Source organism: Cyanistes caeruleus, unplaced genomic scaffold (assembly GCF_971803275.1).
Source record: "Cyanistes caeruleus unplaced genomic scaffold, bCyaCae1.hap1.1 HAP1_SCAFFOLD_272, whole genome shotgun sequence".
Classification (NCBI taxonomy): Eukaryota; Metazoa; Chordata; class Aves; order Passeriformes; family Paridae; genus Cyanistes; species Cyanistes caeruleus.
In genome coordinates, this window is record NW_028256047.1 from 19,978 (window position 1) to 31,753 (window position 11,776).

Sequence of the window (11,776 nt, forward strand, 5' to 3'; positions counted from 1 at the left end):
AATAGCAGCTCTATTCTGCAATACAGCATGCCTAACACTCTTCATATCCAAAAGCAAATCGGACAAAACCTTTGATGTAATATTAAACTGTTTTCCTGTCCAACATGCCAGTCGTCGTAACTGTGTTAAGGCTTGAGCACTAGATACTCCAGGTGTAAAAACAGATGACACAATCACTGTAGGACGTTCCCAAAGTTCAACCTGATCCTTGCATTCTGGCCCCAATTGGAACACACTTCTCTTTGTTCGTAACCTGGTTCTATTGGCTCCTCATAGTTGCTGTATAGTGGGTGCAAACAATGTCAGTTTACCAAAATAACAAGGCCCTCCATAAATGTTTGCTGGCAGTCCTTGCCATGCACGATCTCCACAGATTAGAAAAATACCAGGTGGTAATTGTAGAGGTGAACTGCTAGAATTTATCTTGTGAGACCAATTGCCACAGTATGCATCATTATTTTGCAAATATAGTAAATTTTGTGGAGAAACATTTGTACCATTTGGCCCATGAGACCTTTTTGCATGATTGTTCCTAGCCCAATTGACAAAAGTTAAACAATAATTGCTAGGGGCTGAGCCTAACAGTCTTAACTCTCGTGGCTCTGACCCGGTAACATTTAAACCTGTAGCAACGTACTAATTTTGAGCACCAATGGGATTTGCTGGGATTAAACCTGTATCACAAATACTGATCGTGAATTTACCTGATGTGATTTCACATAATGTTTTGTTTGCTTCTTCGGGCATTTTCCAATTCTTTGTCCATTTTTTAAACATTGTGGCATTGAGTGAATCCTCTAAAGGTGCTCCCACTAAACAAGTTCGAAAAGGATCTGAAGGGGTGGCCATTGAAAGGCAAAAATTATCTTGTCCAGTTTGATTGGCCCACATTATCCACATATTTTGTCTCTCATCCATGTCAATCAAAAACCCTTCATTTCCCTTTATCATGGTAAACCACTACAACAACCGAATCAGAGATAGTCTCTTAAGGACTTTAAAAAGATTGTGGCAGTTCAGCCAGCATCTTGGCTAGATCCCATGTGAGATCTTGATTCCCTTTTCTTTTACCCCTCTGCCTGGCCCGTCGATTCGGTTGCTTCGAACCACGGGGTGTTCCATCTTCTCGGCAGCAGGGATAACTTTCAGGGAAAGACCCTTTCTCTCGAGACTGCCGTTTTAAGAATTGCTCCCAATTTTTATTTTTTATCCCTGGAATATCACACCTGACCTCTGTAAGTGTTTTATGACAGCGGATTGTGGTTACTTCAATAATATATGGCAAAGGGGTATTAGGATGATAACAATAATTTTCTGGGTTTATCCCAAAAGCATAAATCTCCCACCATCTATCAGATCCTTTTTCAAATTGTCCTGTTTGCACACCTTCCTGTAATGCAACTTCACTGAAATTTCTTTCAAAGTTGTAACACTCTGTACAAATCCCTCTTGGGGATCAACCCCACTTAGAATGTGCCCACCACTTTTCTTTACACACTTTACAAATATAAAATACAAAAGGATAACATTCACACTCTGGTACTGTACACAAGATTTTCATGTGAGGGTTCATCAGATCCCGTCTCTATGTTGCTGGCAGAGAGCGAGAAGTATCTGCAGAATTTTCTGGATCAGCTGAAGATAAATCCCTGGGATCAGCAGGTTTAGTCCATCGGCTCGGCACCCAGACAGGCCCTGTGGGGGTAGACACACAAAGATAACCATGTCCCCAATACAGTACCTTGCTGGGACCTCCCCACAGTCCTGTTTTTGGATCCTTATAGCAAACCCATATTAGACCTTGAGTTTTCTCTGTTTCAGGTGCACTATGACGTATTGCTGCAGGCAAATCACTGTTTCCGAAAATACACAGAAAATTTTAAACAAACAATGCAATAATCATTCTTGTGGATCTTTGATCTCTCTAAATTTGTTCAGATATTGCTTTAAAGTACCATTAGCTCATTCTACTATTGCCTGACTTGTGGGGGAATGAGGAATCCCTGTTATGTGTCTGATTCCCCATGATTGCATCACCTGCTTAATTCTACTACTACAATAAGCAGGCCCATTGTCTGTTTTGATAGAACGTGGAACTCCCATGACTGCAAAACTTACTAAATGTCGCTCAACATTCCGTGCTTTCTCACCAGATTGAGCTGTGGCCCAGATGTAATGACTGTAAGTATCAATGGTGACATGTACATACTTAACTCTCCCAAATTCTGCAACATGAGTAATATCCATTTGCCACAACTCATTAGCCTGTAATCCTCTAGGGTTTACCCCAAGACCCAATCCACTGCCTTGATTATGAAAACTACAAATAGGACATGTTTTGACAATAGCCCGAGCCTCCTCCAAAGGTATCTGAAACTCCCGATGGAGACCATTTGCATTTTGATGAAAGATGGCATGAGCTTCTCTAGCTAATGTCTGTGGTGGGACAGGACTATTTTGTGTCAATGAAACCAATCGGTCTGCCCTGGCATTTCCTTCTCCTAAACCCACATCCCATTTCTGGCTACGAATATGGATAATAGCAAAGGCAGCAGTCCTCAACTTTACTGCTCTTTGAAGCTGCAAAAACAGTTCATATAAAGGCGGGTTTTTTACTTCCTTTATGTCTGCATTTTCAATACGTTCACTCACTCCTGCAACATATAAAGAATCAGTTACCACATTAACAGGACCCTTAAACTGCACCAAAACCCAAACAACAGCGACTAATTCCAGAGTTTGTAATGTGTCCTCCTTTTGAGCTGGAATAATATGATGATTCCATTGTCCTTCTGAATCTTGCCATGTAGCAGCAGCTGTGCGAGATTTCTTTCCAGCATCAGTGAACACCGTTGATGCCCCTGGTAACGGCACAAATGATTGTTTGGGCTTTTCAATCCAATTCTGCTGGCCTATCCATCGTAGTGGTATTCGAGGCACCTCCTCAGTACTGACCACACTGCTGTTGTCAAGCAATGCTTCTTGCAGTGTGGAGCTGTGAATTAAATACCAGTCTAAAGTGTCCTTTTTTATTGGTATCTGAATTACAGCTGGATCTGCACCCATAATTTGTCACAATCGCTTCTACCTTTGTTTTATTAAATCTGCTAAAATTTCAATTTTTTGAATTAAGGTATGTCTCTGTTGTAGTGGTGGCAACAACCACTCTAATACCCATATTTCCCGTTTTCTTTTGTTGTTGCATTCAGGCACCGATGAGATGTTGAGGTCCAAACGATACAGAAAGGTTAATGTCCAAGTCTGGATCTCGCCTACAAACAACACCTGTCTGGATACAGTCCATTATTTTATTGAGAGCTTCTTGTTGTTCACTGGTGACCTGTATAGGTGCTGTAGGATCAGTACCTTTTAACAAAGGTCATAAGGGTTGTAAAAGTTCATTAGGAATACCCACAACAGGTTTAAGGCATTGCAAATCCCCCAGCAATCGCTGAGCATCATGAACAGTATGAAGTGACATGTTCAATGACAGTTTCTGAGGGGCAACATACTGCTCAGTTAAAGTCCCCCCGAAATATTTCCATGGGGATGACTGCTGTATTTTCTCAGATGCAACAACCAGTCCATTCTGAAGTAGTTGTGTTTGAATGTCTGTAACTTGTTTATCGGCAAAAGGTTGTGACTGAGCAAAAAGAATATCATCCATATAGTGATAAATAATGGTTGTAGGCCATCGAACACGTAGTGGCTGCAAAGCATTATCAACATAAAGCTGGCACAAGGTAGGAGAATTACGGATACCCTGTGGTAAAACTGTCCATTCAAATCTCTTGTCTGGTTCTGCTCGATTTAATGAGGGCAAGGTAAAAGCAAATCTGCAAGTATCCTGTTCATGCAGTGAGATGGTGAAAAAACAGTCCTCTAAATCAATTATTAACAAGGGCCAATCTCTTGGCAACATTGCAGGATTGGGCAAAGCAGATTGCAGTGCCCCCATTGGCTCCATTTGTTCATTTAGTGCACGTAAGTCGTGCAGCAATCGATATTTCCCAGATTTCTTTTTAATTACAAAAATAGGGGCATTCCAAGGACTTGTTGACAACTTTAAATGTCCTTGTTGATATTGTTCCAGCACTAATTGATGAGCTAGCTGCAGACTTTCCCTTTTTAAAGGCCACTGTTCAACCCATACTGGTTCCTGAATTATGCATTTAAATGGGAGTGGGAAAGTCCAAACAATGGCCTCTATTCTAAAGGGTGCTCATTGGTCAAAATAACACCAAGTTGGGACAAAATATCTCACCCTATTAGACATTGGACCTTGTCTGGTAATGGAACAATTGACAAAACAGAATTGATGACCTTCCCATCTAATTGAGTCTGGATTTGAGGAGACCTTTTTGCCAAAGTTAAGCCTCCCACCCCTGTAACAGTAACCATACTGGACAACAAAGGCCATTCCTGGGGCCAGTACTGTGGAGCAACAATACTTGAGTCTGTTCCAGTATCCAATAGTCCTTCTAATTGGTGGGATTCTCCGTTATAATTGGGAACAACTTTTCGCTTGGGTCAAGTGTTTAAGCCCAGGGTAAGCAATGTAAGTCCTCCTGTAGAACCAAATCCACCTGTACCCTGTAATTGATTTTTCAATGGTGTCAATTGATGGGTATATTGTGGTACTGGCACCAGTTGTGCAATTTGCTGTCCCTTATCAATTCTGGCTGGTGGTGCCAGTGTATATGCCATGATATATATTTCACCAGAATAGTCCATATCAATTACTCCAGGTAAAATAAACAATCCCATTAGACTAGCAGATGAACGTCCCAACACTATTGCACCCACAGCTTTCCATTTATTATCACTGGTCCCATAATTCCCGTGGGAATCTTGTGGGGCTGAGATGTCAATAAATCCACAGTCACTGAGGCTGCCAGGTCCAGGCCGAGGCTCCCTGCTGTGGCAGGCTGGAGGGAAGTTGCACTGATGTTCTGGCAGCTGCTATTTGTGTCCTGGCGCGGCGGCTTCTCGCGCTGACCTTCCCGTTTCCCGATCTCCGGCGGCAAACACTATCAGTGTGGGTATTGGAGCGACACTGATTGCACCAAACAGATGGTACAGTACATTCCTTCCGAATATGTCCAAGGTTGCCACAGCAAAAACATTTGTATCGGGAGGCTGGAATCCTGCCATTGTTGGTTGTAGCTGCTTGTAGGGGTGCAAGAGCTGCTAAAACCTGACTCTGATTTGATGCTAGTTCTTTAATTGCCTGGGCTAACATTGCCTGTGAGCCCACCGGTATATTAGACATCCTCTCTAATGCCTCCTCAATAGTCCAATTAGCATTTAGGGAATTCAAAACTGACCTGGTTGCTGGATTACAATTCTGTAATGCACATTGTTTTAATAATGCTCCCCTCATATATTCAGGAACACCTGCCCTCTCTATAGCTGCAGCCGCTTTATCAATAAATGCTCCAAATGGCTCATCTCGCCCCTGTGTAATACCCATATAAGATGGAATACCTCCTGGCTCCTTAATCCGATCAAATGCAGCTCGTGCCAACCGCATTCCTTCTCTCAACTTACCTGGCCCCAAAATAGCTTGTGCTTCCACTTGACTATATGCTCCTAATCCCATAAGTTCTTCCAAAGTTAGCCCATGCAGTGGATCACCTGCCTGTCTTTGCACATTTACACTTTCTTGGCAATAAGCTTGCCAGTGCACATTAAACAACAACTGCTGATGCTGACTAAGAATCAATTTCATAATACTCCTACAATCTGCAGGCAACAAAATCTGTGTACCCCATAAATAATCAATCATCTGTCTAACCCGTTCGCTGGTCACTCCAAACTGACTGACTGTAGATCGCAACTGTGATAACCATTTCCAATCTAAAGCTGTAATTTGAGTTTGTATTCCTCCCCCTTGCATCGTTGCAAAGGTTACGGGACATGCTACTTCCAATACAACATCTGCTATTTCCTGATCTCCTTCTTGCAAAATATTCCGTGCCAACGTAGCCCATGTCTCCCTTCTTTCCCGTGCAATAGCCTCTCCTAACTCACGCCCTACCCCAGGGACAGATTTATTTCCCATAGGGGAGGATGGTAACGGTGCCGAAGGCTCCGTTCCAGAATCAAGGTTAGTAGGTGAAGGAATTGGAGATGGCCCAAAAGGATTAGCAGCGGCAGCAGAGGACAGTGACTGCGTGGGGGGGGTCAAAATTACTGTGTTCGTGGCGGGTGGCAATGGACACTCATTTATTCCCTCCAATAATCTATTTTTTGACATGCTGCAGATGCTTTTGTGGCAGCTGCCTGTTCAGCCTGATACTGCAAAAGAACATTATGAACTGTCCGCCACAGTTTTCCCAATTTTTTAGCAGTTTTATCATCATCTAAAGTAGCTTCCCACAATTTATCTCCAAATTTTCGCCACTCATTTAATTCATGGACTGTATGGGGATTCTGAAAACAACCCTGGGCATACCCATAAGCAAGAAGTCCAGGGAGCTCTTTGCGCAAATCAAAGTCTTTAACCTGTCGCTTTTCTAAAAAGCAGGTAAATAAATCATTTGCGGCTTGCCTTTCCATCTTACCGTCAGCGCTGTTGCAGCCCCTACAAGGTTTCGGCAGCACGTTACGGCAGGACTCTCCTCTGAGGTCGCCTGGGCACGGCACCGTTGCTGTGTGATCAGGACTCTCCTGTGAGGTTGCCTGGAACGCGGCACAGCTGTTGCGTTTCACCGTCCTTGCTACAGAGGACCCATCCCATGTCACCAACTCCCTTGGCCAACTCCCAACTCTTTTTTAAGGTCCCAAATGTCCCAAAGGTCCCAAAGGCCCCAAAGGTCCCAAAGGTCCCAAAGGTCCCAAAGGTCCCTCCTGTTCAGGCGCCATTTGATGAGTTCGGCTGGAGGAATGCAGCACTCAATATGAATGATCAGCAAGTCTCATTTATTGGTAACTCTAAAACCACTTATATAGCATCAATAATTAGGCTCATACATAGTGCAAAAGCAAGCTCATTCTTGGATATTTCATTTAAGCTTGACTCCACCTAGTCCCACATTCTTGTGGTCTCTCATCTGTGCTGAATTCTCATTCTTCTGATCACAGTGTCCTGTTCTCAGTTCACAGTTATCACCAAGGTCTTTCTGACCTTCCAACATCTCAAACCAACGGTACTCTATTGTTATTTAATTCTTTCTCAGCTAATTGCTGCATGGGAACATGACCTTTGCTAGCTAGCCATTGCTCTATACATGGCCAATCACAGAACACGGAGTTCATCTGATTGAGGTGAAATTCCATTCACTGGAGACAAAGTCAAATTGCCTCTTATTTGCTCAGCACTACAAATCCATTTGAAGCTGGTTGCCAAGACTTGCTGCAAGTTCTGAGTGATGGGATAAAGCCCTGCAATGGCACCATGAAATGGGAGAGCTGGAGAGAAATCTCAAAGAATGGCATTTCCAAGCATTTTCAGGCGCTGATGTTCTGCTGCTGGCTTGGTGCTGTCCAAGGGGCTGATTGGAATGGTTTTAGAGGAGCTACTCTGGGCAGTGAAATGCACCTCAGGCAGAAAATGCATCTCTGGTGTCTGCAAGTGCCTTTATCTCCCATCATGTTCCTCAGCACTGAAATCCTGCAAGGACTGAGTGAATCTGAGGCTTTGGGAATGCCCAAGAGTGAGAGATTTTGGTGAGATTTGACTCAGGAGATGGAAGCAGCAGCAGCAGAAGGTGCTGTAATCTTCATCCTTGTGTTCTCCTGCATGCTGATGCATCATGAAGGAGGCAGGGATTCCATCAAGTACCTTCTGTATCTCCTGTGGCAAATTCTTTCATTTCTCAGAGTTTCAGGCATGTGTTGTGTGGCTGTGCTGCACCCCAGGGCCAGGCTCTGCCTCTCTTGGCTCTGGCTGCTGCTTCCAAGCTGTCCTCTGTGATTTGGATTTGCAAGCCACCTCTCTGACCAGCTTCCACTTTGCTTGAAAAATTCAGCACCATGTTGGGGGCTGAACAAGTCCCAGAGCTGGGGAGAAGGATTTGATATGCAATTTGCATCCCAGAGTTGTTACAGTGGGGAAAATGTCGCATCCCTCCTGTGCCTGGAGCTGCTAATCTTGTTGCAAACATTGAAAATCTCTTCAGCTTCTCTCATTCTACCTAAATTTGATGACTGCTTTGATTTCACACCTCATTCATGCAGGTTTTTCCTCTGTCCTTGGCTAGAATTGTCACGCCTGAGAAATTTTGTTGAGCCTTGGGACAGCTCCCATCATCACTCCCTGCTCCTAATGCTGCTTTGAATTCTCTTGGGAATGTGAGCATGAGGGAAACTGGGGGGACTTTAGTGAGAGGAAAAGTGAGGCACAGAGGCTGAAGTACAAATGCAGAGTCTGCAGGGTCAGCACAGTCTGCAGTGTTGTGGGGATTTGGGCCATGCAAACAGATGTTTCTTCTCTGGGAATGGCTGATTCCTTCTGTGTGTCTCCTCCAGAAATTGCTGTGCACCAGGGCTGGTGCTGGAGCTGCAGCAGCACAAAGTTGCCAGGGAGCCGTGTGGGAGCCAGTGGGAATCATTTCTGTTATAAATACACTAAAAAAGGATATATAAGAAAAGGTTTTTATTAATTATAGCAAGCCAGCAATAAGCAAAGTCGGCGCCGGGCGGCAGGGAGGAGGAGGAGAAACCTCTTCCCACAGAGCTGCCGCCGCTTCCCGCTTCCGTGTCTGTCCTTTTATTTGTTTCGGCCTCCTGGTGATGTGGCTTTCCTGCAGCGTTTCTGAGCATGCGTCTCTGGTCATTAGATGATCTTTCTCTCCCCTCTTGTGGTCGTAGAAGGGAGGCTTCAAGTCTTCCTCACTCCTGTTCCATTGACCTTTTCTCACTGTTTCTCTCTCCAAGTTTATCTTGTCCTAGTGTTCCAGGAATTTCTGCTAGGCTGTTATTAATTATGCCAACTTCAGCGAGATAGTGGCCTTCAAACCCCTTTCTCAACTTTATATCTAAAGTACAATTTCACAAAGCATTCTATCATATCTATATATTTAGGTGAACAAAAGAGTTTCTATCTATCACAATTTTTTTGCTGCTTTGGATGAAAAGTTGTGACATGAATCTCAGTGTCAGGGAGGTGCCACGTTCATGCTGCTGCAGTGCCCACACACTGTGTCTGGAGACAGCTCAGGAGAAAAGGAAGAAAAGCCAGCATGAAATCCCATGTGCTACTGAACTCTATCAGAAAGTGCTTGGAGTGAAGTATGTGAAGTGACTGGGGAGAGCTGGATAGAAGGGACAGCTCTGAGCAGTGTGTGGCACATCACTGACATCCTTGCAGTGATCTTTGCACAGAGATGAAAAAGTATCAGTTTGCATGGCCTGAATCTCAGGATTCTCTGGGTCTGGAAATTCTGCGTGTTGCACAAGCTGTGCTGAGCTCATCTGGCTCTGAAATATCTGAAATATCATCTCTGCACCTTAGGCAGGAAGAGCATCAGAGTTGTGAAGAGATGAATAAAAATCAGTCGTAACCCAGAAGCAAACCTTGGCAATAGACATGTGTGGCAGTTGAGGAGACTGAAAGCTTTCATTCTTGTCCTGGGAGAATGAATTCAGCAATAAAAAATCCTGTCTCTTGGCATTAAAATACTTTAGTTTCAGCTCTGCCCGAGCCCATCAATGTCCCTGTGTGGTTGGGGGTTGTTCTCCCCCTGTAGCTCTCTGCAGGTTTGTGCTAATTCAAGATGTTCTGGCAGGTTCCAATGTTTTGGTGCCCGAGCAGGGAGTGCAGAACAGGGATTACAAGTGCTGACATTTGCTGTGCTAGAAAATCCAAGGGACAAATTTGTGCCAATTAAGGTCTCCCCTTTAACTAGGAGGAACAATTGATGTTGTGCTTGTAGCAGAGTATGGTGAGAGAGGGGGTTTCCAAAGGAAATCTTGGTGCATGTGGGCCAGAGGCCCCTGTGCTGAGGCTCCCTCCTGGCTGGCTCCAGCCGCTCAGGGTGCCCAGGAAGCAGGCTGCCCGCAGCCCAGTGCAGCCTCCTTAGCCCTGGGGCTAGCCAGGGAAGAGCCATGGATGAGGCTGAGCCCTGCTCCCATGTGGGATGCCATGGGACAGGGCCCACTGGGATTTGCCCCTCCAGCTACCAAGTGTGTGCAGAGAAACTGCAAGGAGAGGGTGAGCTCTGTCAGTGGGACCCCCTGTGCACAGGGAGCCCACTCCTGGGGTGGCTGTGCCAGCTCCCGCAGGGACATCCAGCCCTGGGAACCTGGAGCGAGTGGAAAGCACAACTTTGCAAATGTGCCCGAGGCAAATGCAAAGAGAACTGGGGTGTGAAAAACAAAGAATGTTTATTTGTAGAAGAAAAGGAACAAGAATGAACTACACAACATATTTACATTGTCAGAATATTGGTAGCAACAACAACAACAAACTATAGAACCTATTTACCTAAGAACATATCTAGCAAAACTACATGAAACGTATTTACAGAACACTTAAGCAAACCCTAAAACATCTATCATGAACACAACAACTGTAAAACGTATATACAGCAGGGTGGCATCTGTGTCCGGGGTGTGCCTCAGTCCTGGAAGAAAAACAAGTAGCACGGTCAGTGCAGTCAGGCATGGAGGGGTGTTCCACGTGCTGCCAGGCTGGGACACTGGCACAGTGGGACTCTGCTGCCAGAAGTGAGCCCGGCTGGGGCTGGGGGCTGTGGCCCAGGCACGGGAACAGGGCTTGTGTGGCCCAAAGCAAGCCCAGGCCAGGCCAGGGATGGCCAGCAGAATCCAGTGCATGGGCTAGCGTGTCCCTGAGCAGGGAGTGCCCAGCCCAGCCCCAGGCTGGCAGCAGGGGACCCACTCTGCCTGTGGGGAGCACCTGCCTGTTCTGCTGCTGGCATCGGTCTTCATCCCAACACCATGTCCTCCTCCTCGTCTTCCATATCAATATCCATCTCCTCAATACTGTCTTCCACGTCCACCTCCATTTCTTCCTTTGTCTCATCCACATCCATCTCTTCCTCTCTGGTGTTCTTTCCATCCACTTCCATTTTCTCTTCGGTATCCATCTGTGTATCCACCTCCATCTCCTCCCCTGTGTCTGTGCCAGCCTGCAGAGGTAGCAAAATCTCCCAGTGGGTCCCTTTCCCACACTATCCCACAGAGCTCCAGCCCAGCCAGGCAGCTGCGGGGTGTCCACCTCCGTGGAATAGTACCATACCTTCTTTGGAGCAAATGCAGACATCCTGCAGGGATGGAGAGCAAAATGCACTCAACGGGGAGCTTTTGGGACTGCTGGGGGTATGAGGGAGCAGGTGACAACAAGGTGACAGGGGTAGGCCTGGAGCAGGGTGAAGAGCGTGCTGACACAAGGAGCCAAGGGTTGTGTTGTGGCCGTTGCTGGATGCTGGAAGTTCTAGCTGGAGCGTGCACTGTGACATCAGTGCCAGGAGCCCAGGCCCAGGCTGAAGTGGACAAGGGAGATGCTAGAATGATGGAATCCCTGGGTGCTTGGGCTTGGATGGGACCCTAAAGACCATCTTGTTCCAAGCTGAGCAATCTTCCCCCAGAACAGATTGCTCAGAGCCCTGCTCCCAGCTGGCCTTGGATGTTGCCAAGGATGGAGCATCCCCAGCCTCTGTGCCCAGCCTGGGCCAGTGGCCCAGCAGCCTGAGTGGAAAAGAGCAGCTGCATTAGATCCAACTTCAATCTCACTTCTGCAGTTGAAAGCCTTCTCCTCTCTGTGCCCATCTTTCCTAGAGCTGCAGGGAGGCCTCCCCAGCCCCTTCTCTTT

At 45.9% G+C, this 11,776-nt stretch overlaps 1 long non-coding RNA gene across 1 annotated transcript; it reads right to left on the reverse strand.

Moving 5' to 3' along the window:
- Positions 1-10,310: 10,310 nt before the first annotated feature.
- Positions 10,311-11,372, reverse strand: LOC147645470 (uncharacterized). The gene is made up of 3 exons (XR_015282343.1): positions 11,204-11,372; positions 10,866-11,093; positions 10,311-10,568 (listed from the first exon to the last, which is right to left on the reverse strand). It is a non-coding gene; the product is annotated as an uncharacterized LOC147645470 (long non-coding RNA).
- Positions 11,373-11,776: the final 404 nt, after the last annotated feature.